This window comes from Cornus florida, unplaced genomic scaffold (assembly GCF_030987335.1).
Source record: "Cornus florida cultivar Cherokee Brave unplaced genomic scaffold, ASM3098733v1 CherokeeBrave_3.0.0_Hap2_Chr10, whole genome shotgun sequence".
Lineage (NCBI taxonomy): Eukaryota > Viridiplantae > Streptophyta > Magnoliopsida > Cornales > Cornaceae > Cornus > Cornus florida.
The window spans coordinates 34,300,432-34,317,728 of NW_026775580.1; the positions used below are offsets into that span (position 1 = coordinate 34,300,432).

A 17,297-nucleotide genomic window follows, 5' to 3' on the forward strand; every position below is an offset into this window, starting at 1 on the left:
ACCACTGTAATCCTTGATTTCTTAGGAACTACTTGAGTTGGACTCACCCATTTACTGTCAGAGATTGGATAAATGATACTGGCATCTAAAAGCTTAACAACTTCTTTCTTAACCACTTCTTTTATGTTTGGATTTAATCTCATTTGGGCATCTCTAAAAGGTCTTACATCCTCTTCCATAAGAATGCGATGCATGCAAATAGAAGGGTCAATTCCCTTTAAATCCGCCATACTCCATCCAATAGCTTCCTTATTTTCTTTAAGCACATTCAAAAGAGCAATCTCTTGATATCTTTCAAGACTTGAAGAGATGATGACTGGAAGAGTCTCTTTCGGGCCTAGAAAGGCATACTTAAGATCGGGAGGGAGAGTTTTAAGCTCAAGAGTGGGTGGAGAGAATAAAGATGGGACCGGTGGAGTGCTAGAGAGTGGAGGAAGAGGTTCTTTTGGAACTTTCCAAGGTGGAAAATCCAAGCTTGCAACGGATTCTATTAAGCCATTAACCTCACTCATTGACGCTTCATTATCAAACCCGCAATTCTCATACATTTTAAGGAGACAAGATGCAAGAGGATCCTCGGATAAAAGAGATGAAAGATTATCCTCGGTTGGCTTTTTTATAACCATGGAAGGAATGGACTCCTTTACAATTTCATCTAAGACATCTATGATACAACACTCGTCTTCATCTATGGGATGTTGACTTGTATTGAAAACATTAAGCTTAACCATCATATTGCCAAAAGAAAGGTCCATAACTTCAGATCTACAATTAATGGTTGCATTTGCAGTGGCAAAGAATGGCCTTCCTAAGATGATTGGGATCTGATTGTTAGGGTTGGCAACCGGTCCGGTATCAAGAACCACAAAATCAATCGGGAAATAAAACTTGTCAATCTTGATGAGTATGTCCTCAACCATGCCACTAGGTGTTTTGATGGATCTATCGGCCAATTGAAGCACCACCGAGATTGGCTTCAATTCATTCAAACCTAGTTGGATATACACGGAGTAAGGAAACAATTTAACACTTGTTCCTAAGTTAAGAAGAGCTCTATGAACTTCATGGTTTCCAATTACGCATTAGATGGTTGGAGCATTGGGATCTTTGAACTTAGGTGGAGTGTTATGTTGAATGATGGAGCTCACTTGATCCGTGAAGAACACTTTTTAAGGGCCTTGTCCTTTGCTCTTCCTCTTTTGTGTGCAAAGATCTTTTAAAATTTTTGCATAAGGTGGAATTTGTTTAATTGCATCAAAGAGAGAGAGATTATGTTAACTTGTTTGAAGACTTCCATCATGTCATAGATTTTTCCTTCTTGCCTCCCAAAAGGCGAAGTCTCTTTTAAAGCATATGGAAATGGAGCTTTTGGCTCATAAAACCTTGCAACTTGAGGAGATAACGACAAAGAAGGTTGAGAATTCTTAATGAAAACATTTTCATCCAAGGAAGTAGGAGTCAGATTGGGAATGGGACAGGTGTTAACTTTCAGTTACACCGGTTCGCTAACTTCAATTGGTTTTTTGATCCTATTGTCAATTTATTTACCACTTCTTAAAGTGGTAATGGCTTGCACTTGTTCTTGGGAAGGACACTCCGATGTAGAGTTTACTTCCACAAGGTATTGGGCGTAGGCAATTTACCAATTTCTCTTGCATTCAATGCATTAGCTATTGTCCTAATTTGGGATTTAAGCTTTGATATCGATTGAGAATGAGAATGTAATAGATTAGTGTTCATTTCTAAACTACCCAAAGCCACCAAAACCTTATCTTCAAATGTAGAATTTCTAGAAAGTGCATGAGGATGATGAGAGCAATTTTGATAATCATACACTTGATGATGTGAAAAGTAATTCATTATTTGATGATGAGAAGAAGAAACGAATCCTTGGAAACCTTCATTCCTTTTATGAGGTGTCACATATCTACCTCAAAAATGTTTAACTTGACAAGGACTTGAACTTTCATTCCACATCGGAACATAAACATTTGAATAAGGGTGAGTAAATGTAGCATTGACTTGTTCAAAATGTTCATTAAACACATGTCCGTGAAGACAATTGGAAGTAGAATGTAGAACACTAGAATAAGTTATGCAAGGCTCATAAGACTAATAAGAGCGACGAAAAGGAGGTGACTTTTTAACCGATTTTTGACTTGATAAGAATCGATCAAGTTTTTATGAAAGAGTTTTAACCTTGGCTACAATCTCCATTGGATTTTGAATTTGACACACTTTCAAATTTTTCTGCTTTTCATTAGAATCATGATCCAACCGAGAAGTGTGATATTTATGCAAAGAATTTTCACTCATTTTTTCAAAAAGGTGCCAAACATCATCTTCATGTTTTCCAAAATATGAACCTCCACATGATGTTTCAACTATGTCCTTATAAATGTCGGATACGCTTTCTTAGAAATATTGGACAACATGCCATTTTAGAATACCATGATGTGGACATTTCCTTAACAAGTCATTCAATTTTTCCCAAGCCTCATGTAAAAGTTCTCCTTCCCCATGAGAAAATTCTCTTATTGAAGTTCTCATTAAATTGGTCAAACTCACGGGGTAAATTTTTTTCAAAAATTCACTTTACATTTGCATCCAATATGTTATTGAATTTGCCCCCAAATTGTTGAACCAATGTTTTGCTTTATTTTTAAGAGTGAAAGGGAAGAGAAGTAGTCTAAGAACTTCTTCCGGGACATTCATGTACTTCACGGTGGAGCATATTTCAAGAAATTCATCAAGATATTTATATGGTTCCTCATCATCTAAGCAATAGAAAAGTGGACACATTTGAATGGTTTGGGGCTTAATTTCATATTGATTGACCCCAAAATTAGGAAGCATGATGCAAATTGGTGCATGGTATTCATGAAGATTGTAATGATCACGAAGAATCATTGGAGGAATTGGAACTTGAACTCCGTGGGGATGTTGGTTAAGAGGGGGATGTCCAATGAAATGCGGGTCTAAATAGCCAAGATTACCCTCTAGATTTTCCATTAGAATGCCTAAGATGAAGAGTAGGGAAGGGAGCACACAAACTTCAAGTAACACACCAATAAAACAATAGAATCAAACACTTCACCCCCGCAACAATCAATTAACAATCCTCCATATACGATGATCCCATACTCCCATGCTTTGAACAATATGTAAGAAAAATTAAATTGCCTCCACGCGGGCTCACGATCTATCTAAGAAAATACAAACTTGCCTCCATGCGGGCTCACAATTTAACTAGAGATTGAGTTCATAAAAGCTCACAAAGGGCCCTTAAGTAACTTCAATTTATTTTTTTTTTCAATTTTTGCCGAGCTTTGCAATTTTTTAGATTTTAGCCTTTTTATGCTTAGCTTAGCTCCTTGTTTTAGAATTCTCCTTTGCTTCACTTCCTTTGCTCAATGCACCTAGCCAATCAAGAACAAACACAATAAGTAACCAAAACAAAATAAAGTAAAGACACGATCAAAAGAGTACTAATTCCTAATTGTTTCTGAAATACGGCATTGCCTAATCCCCAGCAACAGCGCCAAAACTTGGCGTGTGTCGTGGGGCAACCAGTTAAAATGTGTTAAAGAGTGGCCAAGTTTGAATTTATAAAGTGCCACTACCTCTAACTACTAATATAGTTAGGGTGAATAGGGATCGTCCTAAGGGATTGAAAGCAATATTGAAATGGAAAAAGGTCGAATTAATAGGTCGAGTGATCAAAAGGTGGTTTGATTGGTTAATTAAACTACAATGTAAACAAATTCAATACAAAGCAATTAAAGTAAATAAAGGGTAGAGAAATAAGAGAGAGGGATCTTGGGATTTAGAGGTCACCACTAAACATCACCTTTCTAGACACTCAATGTGTAATAAATGAGGGGAAATATATATTGCAATACTAATATGTATGATTGATTGAACCAATAAATATGGATGACTAATTAAGTATACATTGTCTAGACAACCTAATGAATAGCACAATATATCAAACTAAGCCATTATTCCTTCCTTTAAGCTCACAATCAAAACACATTAACAAGCTAGAGAATTATACTACTTGCATTCATAAGCATGGAACATCAAACAACAAGCGTGGATTGTCCTCCCATCTACGAAAGTAAGGCAACTACACTACAACTAAACTAAGGGCATGAAAATTAAACTAATTAAACTAAGGTAGAGGCACAATCCTTTAAGAAATGAGTATGAACCATCAAACAAACCACAAGAGTATTCCATTAAACCACCATGCCTTGACAATCTCTAAATTTATAGCATCAACACACATAGACATGCATTAATAACAAAAAACCTAGAGATAAACATATGAACATCTAATTCTAGCATATATAGACATATGAGTAGAATGAAATGATCAATTGGAAGTTTTAAATAACCCAAATCATTGTAGAAACAAGATTCATATATAAATCAAATGTCAAGACAAGGATTACAACACAAATCCCCTTAAAATACAAAACATTAAGATCTAGAAGGCATGCTTAGGCTAACTCTAGCCCCAAGAAGATGTTTAGCCACTCATTGATATAGTCATCCAACCCTTAAGGGCCATCTCCATGGTAGGAATGATCTTCTTCTTGATGGAAACCCTAGATGAATGGAAGAACTCCTGAATGGTGTGTATCTCTTTAATCTCTAGACTCCTCTAGCCTCTCTTTTTAAGATTGTATATCTCACTTTCTTCTTTTCCTTCCTCCTTTTTGTATATGTGGCTCAAAATCTTTATATAGGTAGCTCAAGTGTCACACCCAATGGTCAGGCCTCGTGCACTAGGGCCCCTTCAATGATTACACCATGAGCCATCTTTTAATGAGCTGGACTCTGTTTTTTTTTTTGAACTTGAGGATGCTCGATCGATCGAATTCTAATGAGATCGATCGAATTCTGATGAGATCAATCGAACTATAGCGGTGCTTTTTTGGAATAAGATAAATCTGAGATATTTTTGGGATATTTTGGGAAAAAGACAAAAGTGGTAGGTGGGGATAAGATCAAAGAAGTTCGATCGATCGAAAGGATGTTAGATCGATCGAAGATGGAAATTCTTAGGGATAAGGATAAGAGGCTTGATCCATCTTGATAACGCTGGATCGATCACTATGAGATTGATCGAAGATTTGTCTGATCGATCAAAAATTGTTGTTTTCCACCACTTTGCTTCTACTTTGCTCCTTTCTTTCATTAAGCTTGAGATTGCTTCTTTTATGCTCTAATTTGGCTGAATTGAGTTATTTTGGGGATAAGTGCCTAAAAAGGGTAATAACATGAAATTAGTCTAAAATGGGAAAATAAGATAGGTGAAGGTCCTAGAATACTTGAACTTAAGGGATTTAAATACGCACTTTTTAACGCTCATCACATATATTAATTTGGGGCCATTTGAAGTTACTTTAAAATCTCAAGATTTAATTATCATGATTTAATTAAATTCTACTTCATTGTTCCAATGACCTAATTAAGTTTTTGAATAGATATATGTAATGACCATGCTATGTTTAACATATATTAATTTGGGATTATTTGGTTGAGATTTGTGACTTAGAGAAATTAATTAGTTTATTTAATTAATTTATGTTTCTATTGTATTAATGATTTAATCATGTATTTGACGTTGGTTGTATGTTTAAATCATAATTTTGGACTTATATTAGATTCACGAGTTTTTGTTTTCAATATTGAGTGATATTGTTATAGCGTGTAACGAATCGCATACTAAAGATTCGACATGTGATGTTATTATAGCGTGTAATGAATCGCACTCTGGAGATTCGACATTTGTCATACCATAGTAGTTGTGGACTTAGAACATGTATTGTATGTGTTTCCAAATTTGGTTATGCTTGGTAGATAGTTAATTATCATGTATATACATGTTGATATATACGTTGTTGCACAATTTGTTGATTTTGGAAACTTAGGATATCATTGAATGACTACAACTAGGGCATGGTTCTAGTACGGGGGATTGTCCCCCTACAGTCTAGTGCGCACATAGGGAGGTTACCCGTGGGCTAGTAACCCTAAACTAACCACGTTGTCGGTCTGATCCGGCGTGATGTCTAAGTATCCATCTTGTTTGATTTCGCATTTCATTTCAAGTTGATAACTAGATGCTATCGTAACTTTTTGTTCCTTATTTGATTTCCCATTTTATGTTTCAAGATGTTAACTTTGAGAAATCATGCTTTATGCGTTGTATTGGAAGTTCCAATGTTGGTTAAATTGCATCGATATTGTGAGTTGTGTTTTATTGTTCTAATGTAGCCTAGAATGATTTCTTAGACTCATTTGGAACATAGATGTTAAGTGGCATTAACCATTTTAGTTGATTTCGCATTTCAGATTTAAAGTTGATAACTTCGATAATCAGTTTCTTGTTGTATTATATAGTATGTTTCTATATTGTTTAAATTGCATGAATGATGTGGTTTATGCTAGAAATACTCTAAGATAGCTTAGGATTCTCCCTGAGTCTCATTTTAACATAAACGTTAGATGACATGAGCCCTTTTGACTTATTTCACCTTAAAAATGATAATTTTGTAAAATGCTAGGTCTATGCATGCTTATTCCCTACGAGTAACTTGTTTACTTATCCCGAAGCTACTGAGTTATTTTCAGGCACATATACCTTGGTTCGAGATGCACATCATTTCTTGGACGACTTGTAGCTTTTAAGTTTACATTTCATGCAAATGTTTGCATGAAATGTCATTTTGTAGCTTTATATGCCAAAACTTGTATCTTTGATTCTAAACATGTAATGTGTACCTAAGTACACTCTTTGCAATGTATTTGACATGTATGAGATGAGGCCATAGGCCATTGACATCTAATTTGTATTCTATACATTTTCACTTTCAAGGTTTATTATGAAAATATTGAAAAATGGCAAGTCATTGCTTCACCATGGTTGTATCGGGTTTGGGAATTCCATTTTTATTCTTCCATTGGTTCTCATTATTCATGTTTGAAGTGCGGCCAAGGGCCAAACGGTAATTTAAAATCATTTGTTAATTTTGGTTTTCAAATTTTCCATTTCTTGTTCATTTTTGTCATTTTTGGCCGTTGATAGGTCAAATTTTGCATCGGAGGTATTTTGAAGCTGGGGATTATTGTAGCACATCCCAATAGGTAAGTTACGTCTATGTGCATGATCGTTTCAGTGAAAAACCCTTTCCTTGGTGAAATGAGCCTCCTGCAGATTCATTTCACAAATTTTCTTGCATATTCTAGCTTAAGGGCATTTTGGGGTTTTCCTTCGGGAAATAAATTCTGGTCTTGACTCCATCACATAGAAAATGTGATTTTAGGGGTAGTTTCTTTACGACATTTTTCTAGAAAATCTCATCTTGGCCTCAAAAATCTTGAATCCATTTCAGTTTTCTGTTTCTGCATTTTTTTCCAAGAAATTCTGTTGTAGCAAGCCCTCAGTCCAGAAGAGCCAACTCGGTTCCTAAAGGAGCCGACTCTTTCTTCAACCGAGCCGACTCGGTTCTCAAAAGAGTCGACTTAGTTCATCTGGGCATCATTTTCTTCATTTTTTATGCTCTCAGTCTAACCCAGCCAACTCAGTTCTTAAAGGAGCTGACTAGGTTCATCCACACCTCATTTTAGTTATTTTTAGTGCTCTTGGCCTAAAAGAGCTGACTCAGTTGCCAACTGAGTCGACTCAATTTGGCTGCCACGATGACCTGTCTTTAAACGGTCATAACTTGCTCATTTTAGGTCTAAATTAGGTTATTCTTGAGTCTAATTCAAAAGCTTGAAGTCAGTTTTCCAATGGTACTGACCACACACTGAAACTCCAACCGTAGTGAGAGTTATAATGGTTTTAGTGAGATAAGGTTGTGGTACCTCTTAATCGGAGGCATCACTTTGTCCTATTTTCATATCTTTGTCATCCGGACTCTAAATCAAGTGATTATTGAGTCTAACTTTGTTAATTTTTTTGTTGTCCTTCCAATGGTGTGCACCGTGGCACCCATTTTGTTTTGAAATGATCATTTTACCCTTTGTCCGTTTCTTGAAGGGTTTTGAAACCCTAACTTCGGTCTTACTTATGTTGAGTCACGGGACTCCTCGGAAGGCTATTATTGTGTCTTAGGGATGATGTATATCCCTATAGACTTGTTTATGCTCTAGCTTCCGCATTTGGATCCGTTTTCAGTCATCACAGGATACACTGGGTTCGTAAAATCCAGGATCGTCATAGGTGGTATCAGAGCTTCGAGGTTCGAAAACCTTCGGACGATGGGTTTTGGGTGCATATTATGCTCTTGTTGATCTAATTTGATATATTCACATGCCTTTGATAACATGTTTTGGTGTTGTAACATGTTTACGTGTTTCTTGATAACACGTTTGGTATGATGACATGTCTCTATGCTTATATACTTGTGTGTTTAAAAGCATCCTTGTTTGACATGTATGCTTATTTGCTTAAGTGCTTAACTGTTTAAAGGGCTTTCTTTGATTGTTTTAACATGACCGTATGTTGCATATCTTGTCTTGTGTCATGTTTCGTGCATTCATAGTGTGAGTTGCATTTGATCATAATAACTCATGCTGTTATTGATCTCATTTCCATTTCACGCATATAGCGTCACAGTCTTGACTCATAGAGAGTCTTCTCGTTAGGGCTCAGTTGAGCGTAAAGTTGTAGTATCCGTCTGGTGAGATGAGACGTAGGCCATAGAGGCACCGTTTCATCTCATTTTCTTTTGTCTCTTCGTGATGTAGTCATGGTGGTGTTAGAAGTGTCGGTGTCATCTCTTAGGACTTTGTAGTGGTCTTGATGTCATGATGTCATTGAGGTCTTCGTTTCTAGCGTCATGGGATGAAGAGTTAAGGCTAACTCGAATCCTTCCTTTGGGAGTTGGGAAGTTGCCTTGTGAGCCTCGGCGGTGAGGTTCTCATGTCTTGCCTTCTTAGGGCGATGGTTTTGGGATTTGGATGGGTGTGTTGACCTAGGATCCTTCTAGTGTTACCTTGGATAGCTCTTACGAGATACGGTTGGGATGTGAGCGGTTTCATGTAATTAATTTTATTGGTGCAATTAATTTCCCTTATCTTTGGAGACTCACGACGTTGTGTTGGGGTTCCATTTAAATCCTTTAGAGTCCCCATAGGATTTACTGGCACCTTGAAGGGTGTTCTTCTTGTTGATGTCTTGTATCGGTTAGCATTGGAGCTATCCACTACACTGTTGTCTTCTTTCGTGTGGTGTTGGGATTCCATCTAGGTATGAGCTGGTCTTGAGAAGGACTTGTTAACCCTATGTTTTGAGGACTTTAGTGGTCGTTTGGGGGATAATTCCTTTCCTTGTAAGGAGAGATTGGACTCAACCAGGTTCTGTTGTACGTTTTTTGCTTGGTGTCTCTTAAGAGGCATTCATTTCTTTTAATTTTTATGAACTTGCTAATTATATGATCCTTTTTACATGTTTATGAGCCCCATTGTTTTCGGGCATGCCTTAGAAACATGTTTAACATATATGACTATGTGGTAGTTTGTATAAGGATATAGATGATACATGTTCATATATTGTATCCACTTTGCATGTTAGTGCCATTAGTGGTGTATAACTTGCCGTTGTTTATTTGACCCCTGTATGATAGGTGGCTTGTTTGATTTATCTTATGTGTACTATGTGCTTAGTACTAAGGTAGTATTTGATTTATGTAATTTAATTTTGTGAGTATGTACTATTTGAGTATCTAGTTTATACTGTTTCATCTTTCCTGCACTTATGTTGGGGTTTTATGACCTTAGTTATCAAGATTGTTAGGTGAGCTATGTAGTAAACTTCCGTTTTGAGGATTTAGTTGTCCATGATAGGGATTTTGATCTAGTATTTTGTTTCTGTTTGTGAACTAAGGATAGGTCTGCTTCAGGATAGTGTCTTATGGTTTTGTGGGGTCCGATCCATTGGCTTGAGGGCACAGACTTGTCAGGCTGTGGATTCGTGACTGGTGCTGTTGTTGTAACATTATTGGATGTAGGAGTCATTAGTTTCGCTAGCGTTAGGGATTTGTGGCCTTTAAGTGTGGTGGTACCTAGGGCATTGTTGTCGGAGTTTTGGGATTGGCCAAATAGTTCTGCAGGACGACTTTGGACCGAATTTTAACTTTCACAGATGTCTGGTTCCCACTATGCTTTTGGCAGTGTTTGCAGTGACATTGATGTCATTTATATCAAAAAGTTTTTCTAGGTTGACTTGTTGAGGACATGTTATGAACTAGTGTCTTATACTGTCATGCTACCGTACAAAGTTGTGTGCTGTAGGCGAGAGCTAGTTACCGTCGATGCTACCTTTCTGACGAGTAAGTATGGGCAGACACTATTCACGGTCATTGCCACCACATATTTGAGTACGTCGTGGGCGTGTTCTGGTCGCTGTATGTATTGCCATGTCATTCTTGCCATTTTTCTTGATTTGACGTTTTGTTGTTGGGATTCTTTTGGTTATTGACATTGAGTTAATATGCCAATTCGTTTGGGGAGTTGTCTCTCAGTTCTTGGTTTCACGTTCTTTGGACAGTCTTGATGCTTTTGAAGTTCTCCTTTAGCACTTTATGATCTGTCCTTTTGTTTGACCTTGCATTCAGTCTCAGTTCGGTTCTCCTCGGATGTTCCTAATTTTGGGGACAAAATTTCTTTAAGGAGGGTAGGTTATAATGACCCGGTCATTTTCTTTCCTTTCTTTTTTCTTAAATTTTACGGATAAATTTTTTTCTGTTGAATTTTCTTTTCCGAGTTCAGTTTCTCATCACTTAGTATCATCTCGAGTGCTCAGGAATGGTTTCCAAGACTCTTGTCGTTGGATTGACAACTTCCTTAAAGGACCGCATCATTTTCACATTTTTGACACTATTCACTTTTCGTCTTTTTTCCCATTTGTCACTTTTTGGCACAACCTCACTTTTCATACTCGGAGTTGATTTTTGACTTCATGTACCTTCATTCTAAGTGGTTTCCACGAAATAGGTATCTTTACTTTTGTAGAAAAGTACTTTAATTGCTCCCGGTGTCTATAGGGGCATGGATGCAAAGTTCTTCAGAAACGTTTTCTTTTCATGGTGTTTTTCATAAATATATTTTGGAGATATTTTATTTTACGAGTTTTTAAGAAAATATTTTTGGAAGATATTTTCATTCTGGGTCATTAATGCAGTTAACCCTTTTTGGAGGGGCCATTGTGCAATTAATGAAAGTTATTGCAAAAATGCCTCGTTTTGAGCCTGGATCCTCGTACGGGGTTCATTTTCACTTTTCATCGAATTGTTAACTCTTAGAATTTCCTTTCGGACATTTTCCCCAGTTTTAGGGATTTTTGACCCTAGATGCTGCCGAACTTGTTCGGGGCATATCTTTCTGCATGGGACTTAGTTTTTGACACAATTTCTTCCGTTGTTCATTTTTTTCCATTTTGGTTCTTTTTCGTTCACTATGTTTTACCGTTTGAGCCCGTCTGCATGAATTTCACTTTTCCAGACCCGACGGGGCCCTTTCGGGGCACTTTTAGGGTTTTACTATAAATAGAATGACTTAAAGTGAAAAATTATTTTTTCAGCCATCTTCTCCCTCTCTTGGCCGGCAGTCATGGTAGCCTAAGGGGCTGCCACCATTATTTCTTCTCCTCCATTCTCTTTCCTTGGTTATTTGCTTCGAGCCTTAACATTTATCGTATGCCTTGACGTGCTCTACCTTTCCCCCTTATTAGAATCTATTTTCGACCATTTTTGAGTTTGGGTTCCAAGTTCAGGTTTGGATTTTCATGATACCTCAAAGGTTAAAGTTGTTCCTCTTGTTGTCCCCGACATAACCTAGGAGTATCGTCGGATTTGGAGTACTTTTCTTTCGGTGGGGATTTGAGATTTCATCTTAAATTGAGGTAAGGGATGTCATAGAGTTATATTTGGGTTGTATTGATTGTTTTATAAGCATTTGTAACTTGTGAGCATGTCTTTGTTCAAGTTTTAGAATTTAATTTAATTATTTTCTATGTTTAAGATTTAATTCTCATGATGGTTTACATCTTAGAATTAAATTATGGCATGCTAGTAAATTAGGCCTTGGTATGTTTATCAACATATATTAAATTGGGAGCATTTGAATAAGAATTGCAACTTTTATTTAATAATTTTCTTTTGTGAAAGATTAATTCACATAGTTGTAACAAGTATGAAATCAACTAGAAATGTGACATTAAAATAGGCATTGGCATGTTCTCTAACCTACGTTAATTTGGGAGCATTTGGATGAGTTTAAAAATCTAGAGATTTTGATTAAAAGAATTAATTAAAATCTATTTAATGGTTCCATTGGCTTAATTAAGTTGTTAACTTGATATTTGTAATGACTAGGACTTTTTTACTAGCATAGATTAATTTGGGGCCATTTGAAGTTGCTTTAGAATCTAGAGATTTAATTATCATGATTTAATTATCATGATTTAATTAAATTCTACTTCATTATTCCAATGACCTAATTAAGTTTTTGAATAGATATATGTAATGACCATACTATGTTGTTTAACATATATTAATTTGGGATTATTTGGTTGAGATTTGAAACCTAGAGAAATTAATTAGTTTATTTAATTAATTTTCGTTTCTATTGCATTAATGATTTAATCATGTATTTGACGTTGGTTGTATGTTTAAATCATGATTTTGGACTTGTATTAGATTCATGAGTTTATGTTTTCAATATTGAGTAATATTGTTACAACATGTAACGAATTGCACACTGAAGATTCAACATGTGATGTTATTATAGCGTGTAACGAATCGCACTCTGAAGATTCGACATTTGTCATACCATAATAATTGTGGACTTAGAGCATGTATTGTATGTGTTTCCAAATTTGGTTGTGCAAGGTAGATATTTGATTATCTTGTATATACATGTTGATATATACGTTGTTGCACAATTTGTTGATTTGGAAACTTGGGACATCATTGTATGATTAAGGCTAGGGCATGGTTCTAGTACGGGAGATTGTCCCCTTACAGTCTATTGCACACATAGGGAGGTTACCCGTGGGCTAGTAACCCTAAACTAACCACGTTGTAAGTCTGATCTGGCGTGATGTCCGAGTATCCACCTTGTTTGATTTTGCATTTCATTTCAAGTTGATAACTAGATGATATAGTAACTTGTTGTTCCTTATTTGATTTCCTATTTTAAGTTTCAAGATGTTAACTTTGAGAAATCATGCTTTATGCGTTTTATTGGAAGTTCCAATATTGGTTAAATTGGATCGATACTGTGATTTGTGTTTTATTATTCTAATGTAGCCTAGAATGATTCCTTAGACTCATTTGGAACATAGACATTAAGTGACATGAACCATTTTAGTTGATTTCGCATTTTAGATTTCAAGTTGATAACTTCGATAATCAGTATCTTGTTGCGTTGTATAGTATGTTTCTATATTGTTTAAATTGCATGAATGACGTGGTTTATGCTAGAAATACTCTAAGGTAGCTTAGGATGCTCCCTGAGTCTCATTTTGACATAGACGTTTGGTGGCACGAGCACTTTTGACTTGTTTCACCTTAAGGTGGTAATTTTGTAAAATGCTAGGTCTATGCGTGCTCATTTCGTACAAGTAACTTGTTTACTCACCCCGAAGTTACGGGGTTATTTTCAGGTATGGATACCTTGGTTCGAGATATACATCATTCCTTGGACAACTTATAGCTTTTAAGTTTACATTTCATGCAAATGTTAGCACGAAATGTCGTTTTGTAGCTTTATATGTCAAAAGTTGTATCTTTGATTCTAAACATGTAATGTGTACATAAGTACACTCTTTGCAATGTATTTTGATGAGCGCTGAAAAGTGCACATTTAAACCCTTTAAGCTTAGGTATTCTAGAACCTTTATCTATATTATTTTCCTGCTTTACATTGATTTCGTGTTATTTCCAATTTCAGGTACTTATCCCTAAAATAAGCTAACTCAGCCAAATAAGAGCAAAAAGGAAGCAATTTTGGGATGAATCAAAGAAAGGAGCAAAAGAGAAGCAAAAGGAAGCAAATGGTGAAATTCAGCAACTTCGATCGATCTCAAGAAAAGTTCGATCGATCCAACTTTCATCAATCTCAGCACTTCAAGATGGATCTGAGCCATGTTTGTCCCATTCAGAGATCTCAAAGTTCGATCGATCCAACTTGATTCTCTGATCGATTGAACTTTCTTGTCCTTATCCACCTGCTAGATCTTATCCAGCTGTACCACCCTACCAACCACTTTTGTCCTTTTCCCAAAAATATCTTTAAAATATCTCAGATTTGTTTTTATCCAAAAAGGTGCTGCCATAGAGGATCGATCCAGCTTCAGTTCAATAGATCTCAGCCATGTTCGATCGATCCAAGGTCAAGGTTCGATCGATCAAACTTCCTCCAATGCGAAAAGTTTAAATTGCCAGCTTATAAAAAGTTGCCATTATCCAATCATTGGGAGAATATTGGAGTACGTGCCAGATCATTTTTGGGTGTCACCTAACCTACTAAAAAGGGGGATTTGAGCAACTTTTGAGGGGGGATTCACACACAACCATAGAGGGAGATTTTGAGAGAATTCTTAGTGAGGAAGCAAAGGAGAAGATGAGGCTAGAGACACTATTGGAGGCTCTTCATCAACCAAGGAGCAGATTTCTTCCATGGAGCTTGTCCTTGAAGGTTGGAAGACATCATCCATGAGTGGCTAGACATCCTCTTGGGGCTAGAGTTAGCCCTAAGCATGCTTTCTACATCTTGATTTATGTATTTTTTAGGGGATTTGTATTGTGATACATGTTTTGACACTTATATATAGATCTTGTTTATTCAATGATTTATGTGGTTTAATGCTTCCAATTGATTATTTCATTCTATCCATATGTCTATGTATGCTAGAATAGATGTTCATGTATTTGTCTCTATTTCTTGTGTTATTGATGCATGTCTATGTGTATTAATGCTGTAGATCTAGAGATTGTCAAAACATAGTGCTTAATGGAATGCTCTTGTGATTTACTTGATGGTTCATACTCATTTCTTGATGGATTGTGCCTCTCCCTTAGTTTAATTAGTTAATTTCATGTCATTATCTTAGTTGTAGTGTAGTTCTAGTGTAGTTGGCAAATGGGAGGACAATCCATACTTGTTGTTTGATGTTCCATGCTTTTGAATGCAAGTAGCATATGTTTCTAACCTTGTGATGTGTTTGGATTGTGAGCTTAATGAAAGGATTTATGGCTTAGTTTGATATATTGTGCTTTTCACTATGTTCCTTAGACAATATATGCTTAATTGGTCATCTTTGCTAATTGAAACAACCAAACACACACACACAAATATTGCAACACATATCTTCCCCTCATTAATCATTCATTAAAGGTGTAGAAAAGTATGCTTAATGGTGATCTCTAAACCCCAAGATCTCTCTCTCTCTTTTATTCTCTTTATTGCATGATTGTTTACTTTAGTTTAATTTGCATCTAGTGTAATTCAACCAACCAACCACTATTTTGAGCACTCGACCTACTAACCCTAATCTTGATTCTTCAACCTAATACGACCCACCAATCCCTTGGGACGATCCCTACTTGTCCTAGCTATATTTTTAGTGAAATGTAGTAGTGACAATTTCTAAATGTAAAACTTGGCGACATTCATCATAACTCTACACTATTATCTTTTAGTGCACAAACTTTGGGTCGGTGTGCGACAAACCACCAAGTTTTTGGCGCCGTTGCCGAGGATTGATTGAAGGCAACGTCGTATTTGTGGAATCAATTAGGAATTAGTACTCTTTTGATCGTGTCTTTACTTTGCTTTTTATTTTTCTTTTAATTACTTATTGTGTTTGTTCTTGTTTGACTAGGAGTATTGAGCTAGGAAGCAAGCAAATGAGCATTCAAGCAAAGGAGCTAAGCAAAAGAAGGAAAAAGCTAAAAATCTAAAAATTTGCAAATCTAAAATTGGATTTGAAGTGCTAAAGGACCTTTGTGAGCTTTGCCTTACTCAACTGCCCGCGTGGAGGCTTGTATTTCAATTCTTAGATAAATCATGAGCCCGCGTGGAGGTATTTTATTGTTCTTTGCATATTTTTGAAAGCATGGGAGTATAGGATCATTACATGTGGAGGAAGTTTGTTGTTGATTGATTTGTTGTGAAGGTGAAATGTTTGTTCATTGCTTGTTGCTTGTTGTGTCTTTTTGTGTATGCATGGTCGTAGGTCATTAAATCATACTCTTGTCCCTCTTAATTTGAATTTAGAATCCATTGTTCGTACACCTAGGGGAAGGGGTGATTTTGATAATTCTACTTCTACAATGGAAGTAAACAATAAAGACCATGTGGAGGACCTTGGTCACATAGACCAACAAGGTATCCTCCATTCCAATGTGCATCATGATAACATGCAAGTACCATTAGGCATGCCAAGACCATTCATTCACCAACCACAGCAACAAGGCCAAGTTCCATTAGGAATACCAAGGCCATTGTATGCTTCAAAACCACCCATCATTCAAGGCAATCAAGGTGCCCATGTTGCACCTCCAATTGCTAATCCTCCCCTTGCTTTAAGAGATCACTATGTGCCTAATGAATACAATGCACCCACATGCATTCAATTGCCACCATTTAGAGCACACCACTATGAGATCAAACCAAAAACCATTCAAATGCTTCTTAATTATCATGGACTTCCAAGTGAAGAACCTTACAAGTATTTGGATGAGTTTCTTGAAGTATGTTCCTCTGTAAGATATACGGACATGCCAGAAGAGGTTTTAAGGCTTAAACTTTTTCCATTCACCCTGAAAGACAAGGCAAAATATTGGTTTAACAATCTTAGACCTTTTTCAATAACTTCTTGGGCAGAAATATAACAAGAGTTCTTGAATAAGTACTATCCGGTTTCTAAGACCAATGCCATGAGAACCTCAATTCGAGAGTTTTCACATGGGGATGGGGAAACATTCCATGAGGCATGGGAACACTTTAATGAATCGCTTAGGAAGTGTCCACATCATGACATGTCCAAATAGCAATTAGTTCAATACTTCTTCAAGAGCTTATCGGACAATTACAAGGGCATGGTTGATGCTTCCATGGGTGGCTCTTACATTGATAGGCATAAGGATGATGTGTGGCGTCTTTATGAGAGCATGAGTGAGAATTCTTTGCATCAAAATTTATCTTCTAAGAATGGTAGGAATTCAAGTGGAAGGAAGAGTGTTGGCTTACATCAAGTTGACCATTCCAATGAA

The 17,297-nt window shown here is 36.4% G+C and overlaps 1 pseudogene; it reads right to left on the reverse strand.

Moving 5' to 3' along the window:
- Positions 1 to 16,966: 16,966 nt before the first annotated feature.
- On the reverse strand, positions 16,967 to 17,065 carry LOC132280474 (small nucleolar RNA R71; annotated as a pseudogene).
- Positions 17,066 to 17,297: the final 232 nt, after the last annotated feature.